Here is a 4,425-nt window from a genome sequence, read left to right as displayed (position 1 = left end):
AAAGGAAATCTAATTTTTCCCGAAAATCACCCGGAATACTTTTCTTACTCAACCCCTCTCTACCCTCTCTCACGAACACTGGGCCCCACGGCGTGGACCCCACGTCTCCTATTCACTTCTACCCGCCGGCCTTATTTCCTCCCCCCGACGGGCCCCGCGGGCTGATTTTCTTTTTCTTTCTTCCTCTGCGGCCCAACACCGGCCCAACGGCCTTCTTTCTCCTTTCCTTTTTCTCCGCGAAACCGGCCGGCTCCCACTGGGCCTTCGGCCTTTCTCCGTTTTCGACCGACCGTGCGCTGCATTGGGCCTCTGCTGCGCCGGCCCAACAACCGGCCGCACCGCTTCGGCCTCCTTCTTCCCCCCTCTTCTCACTGCCGCACGGGCCCACACAACCAGACACTTCTTCCTCCTCCCGCCAAAACGCGGCTGCGACAGGGGGCGGCGCGGCTCGCCGGCTGGCGCCCCACCAGCGGCGAAGCTCGGTCTAGACAGCACTCTTACACCATCACACACCCGTGCGCAGCGACAGCTCCCCGGGAGATGGCCGGAGCCATCCCCTCCACGGCGACGGGCGGCGACTCCCTCGGCCGGCCGTGGCTACTCACGACGACAGCAAAACCTACTTAAACATCTACCCCTACACCATCCTAGGACCCTAAGGACTCGACTACGACTACTCAAGAAGGAAGAGAGGCAGCGCGAGGTGGTTCTCACCGTGAGTGGGCGGTGCGACGGCGGCGGACAGAAGCAACGGCGAGCACGGCTACTTTGGCATGGATGTTGGACAACAACTAGTCTGGGGTGTAGCTGGGGTGTCTGTGGAGGAGTGGGCGAGAGGAATCGACGGGAGCTGCGGTGTGGCGGTGGAATTTTACTCGGCGGCGGTGCTTGACAGAGGAGTGCTGGCGGCGGTAAAAAGGACGGCGGTAAAACGGCGGCGCGGGAGCGGTAATTATATGAACTGTTTACCGTGCGCATGGCTGCCACCGTGGTCTATCCCTAGGCTTGCGTGGTGAGGAGGTGGCCTAGCTGACAACCGACGACGGCGGCGGCGACACGTCTTGGTGCTCTGTCACCGCTCCTCTAACGCCCGTGATCTTCAGAGCTCCACCGCGGCCGATTCCCGATCCAACGGTGCACAGATGCTTTAACCAAAGTTGCAGATAAACTCGAGCTCTCCAACTTTTATTTTTGTTCGACCCCGAGATAAACATCCAACATAGTGCAAATTTGAATTCTTTTACCAGCTTCACTGAATTTCTACTGAACTTCGAGTTTCAGTTCATCAGTTCATGACAGTGTCACTGACCTTACTTTGTGCTCGAGTTTAGTAATCCAATTCCCTTTCTTTAAGTCCAACTTCTTCCCAAACATGTTCTACAATGTCCCAATGTTCCATTTTACTCATGAACAAGTATCCCTTTTGATCTACATTGCTGTGAATTCGAGTCCCAAGTTGATGCCTTGTTGCTGTTTCAGACTTAACCAAATTCAGAGTGTCAGTTAATTGTGACAATGTGCTGACTTTGAGCTTGAGTTTGACTTCCTTCCCTTCACTGTTCCTGACCAACAGCACTTGAATATTGTAGTCCAAGTTTCATACTTCAATGTAGTGTAGTTGTCCTGGTGCACTTATTTGAAAAATTCTCCAGAAATCAATTTCCAAAATGGACTCTGAGGCTGTTTTTCTGGAACTCTATTTTCAGACGATGAACAGTACACGTCCTTTTCTTTTTCTTTTCTCTGATTCCTTTGAGATAATTAACACTATTTCAATTCCGAATTTTTGATCCTCCAGTTCCAAACATTCTTACACTTATATTCCATATTTTTGACAAGTTTTTCTGAATTTCAAATTTGAAATTCGAATTTTGGCCAAATTTGACCCGAATTTGATTTTTCGGTCAATTTCTTTTCCTCTTCTTCTTAATTTGCTTTTAATTTTCCAAAGTCACTTAAATGACTAGCTTGGCAATTGTTACAGCCTCTCCCCCTTAACAGAATCTCGTCCCGAGATTCCCGGGGTTAAATCCTCGGTTTTGAGAATGGAAAGGAAACTGCGTCAGGTCAACTATTCTTTCTTTTTCTGTACAAGGATAGTAGGGTGTTGGCTTTTGTTCATCTGTTCCTGACGGTTTCAAATAATTCCAGATACTTAGACTCTAGGTCTTCAGCTTGTTCCCAAGTAGCTTCATCCGGAGTATGGTTTTTCCATTGTACTTTATAAAACGTGATACTCCGAGTTCGGGTATCTCGTGTCTTTTGATCCAGAATTTTAATGGGTCTTTCTTCATAAGTTAGATCTGGCTCGAGCTCAATTTTTGGATCTTCTAAAATTTCTTCTGGAACTCTTAGGCACTTCTTAAGCTGGGATACATGAAATACGTCATGTATAGAAGCAAGTTGGTCTGGCAATGACAGCTTATATGCCACTGGACCTTTTCGTTCCAGAATTTCATAGGGACCAATATACCTTGGGGCTAACTTACCTTTTACTCCAAAGCGTTGTACGCCTTTCATGGGAGATACCTTCAAGTATACAAAATCTCCGGCATAAAATTCCAAGGACCGTCTTCTTTTGTCCGAATAACTCTTTTGCCGGGACTGGGCTACTTCTAAATGCTTGCGAATCCTCTGGACCTTTTCCTCGGTTTCCATAACCAAGTCCGATCCCAGATGTGTCCTTTCTCCTACTCCTGACCAATTTAGAGGAGTTCGGCATCTTCGACCATACAAGGCTTCGAAAGGTGCCATCTTAATGCTAGCTTGATAGCTATTATTATAGGAGAACTCTGCTAGGGGCAAACATTCATCCCATAGCTTAGAGAAGGTAAGGACAAATGCTCTCAACATGTCTTCCAGAATTTGATTGACCCTTTCTGTCTGTCCTCCAATTTGAGGATGATAGGCAGAACTTCTAATTAGAGTGGTACCCATGTCCTTTTGCAATCGTTCCCAGAATCTGGAAACAAACTGGGAACCTCGATCGGAGATAATGGTCTTTGGTACTCCGTGCAAGGATACAATCCGGGCTATGTAAAGCTTGGCATATGTCGACACCGGGTAAGTAGTCTTGACTGGAATAAAGTGAGCTGACTTAGTAAGGCGATCGACAATAACCCAGATGGAATCATATCCTTTTGAAGTGGTAGGCAGTCCCACTATAAAATCCATAGAAATATCTTCCCATTTCCAGATAGGGATTTCTGAAGGTTGTAATAAACCTGCCGACTTTTGTAGTATGGGCTTAACTCTTCGGCAAGTATCACATTCAGCTACATATCTTGCAATTTTAGGTTTCATCTTAGCCCACCAAAATCTTTGCTTTAAATCTTGGTACATTTTATTGGTTCCGGGATGAATAGAGAACTTGGACATATGTGCTTCTTCTAAGATTAATTTCCTGAGGTTCTCATCTTTAGGAACCACTATCCTATTCTTGAAATACAACCCTCCATCCTCTTCTTGATTAAATTTGGGAATCTTTCCCTCGGCTTTCTGCTGATAAAGTATCTTAATCCATGGATCTTCTTTTTGGCCTGTTATAATTCTTTCTTTCAAGGTATCTTGAACCATAATATTCTGAAGTGTGCCTTGTTTTACTATTTCCAAACTTAATTCTCCCATTTCTTCACACAAGGTCTTCAGGTTAGACTGGACGGTAGTGCAGTGGCATTGGGCATTTCTGCTCAAGGCGTCGGCCACTACATTAGCCTTACCCGGATGATAATGGATTTCTAACTTATAATCTTTAATTAGTTCCAGCCACCGTCTTTGCCTCATATTCAAGTCCATTTGAGTGAAGATGTATTTCAAGCTTTTGTGGTCAGTAAAGATACGACATTCGCTACCTAGAAGATAGTGTCACCATATCTTTAATGCATGCACTACGGCAGCAAGCTCTAAATCATGGGTAGGGTAATGCTCTTCATGACGCTTCAATTGACGAGAAGCATAAGCAATAACCCTGCCTTCTTGCATTAGAACACACCCGATGCCTGTTCCGGAGGCATCACAGTATACCTCAAAGGGTTTCTCTATGTCAGGTTGAGCTAGCACTGGGGCTGTAGTCAGTAATTTCTTCAAGACTTGGAATGATTTCTCACACTCAGGCTTCCATTCAAATTTTATGTCCTTCTTTAATAACTCTGTGATTGGTTTAGAAACCTTTGAGAAATTGGGAATGAATCTACGGTAATAGCCGGCCATTCCCAAGAAACTTCTTACTTCATGAACAGAGGTTGGTGATTTCCAATCCAATATATCCTTGACTTTTCCGGGATCTACTTCAATTCCTTTTTCGGACAGTATGTGCCCAAGGAATGGAACTTTCTTTAGCCAAAATTCACACTTACTGAACTTGGCATACAACTGGTGTTCCCGGAGTCTATTTAGAACAATGCGCAAGTGTTGCGCATGTTCCTC

This window comes from Setaria italica, chromosome IV (genome assembly GCF_000263155.2).
Source record: "Setaria italica strain Yugu1 chromosome IV, Setaria_italica_v2.0, whole genome shotgun sequence".
Classification (NCBI taxonomy): domain Eukaryota; kingdom Viridiplantae; phylum Streptophyta; class Magnoliopsida; order Poales; family Poaceae; genus Setaria; species Setaria italica.
Note: the sequence above shows the minus strand (reverse complement) of the source record.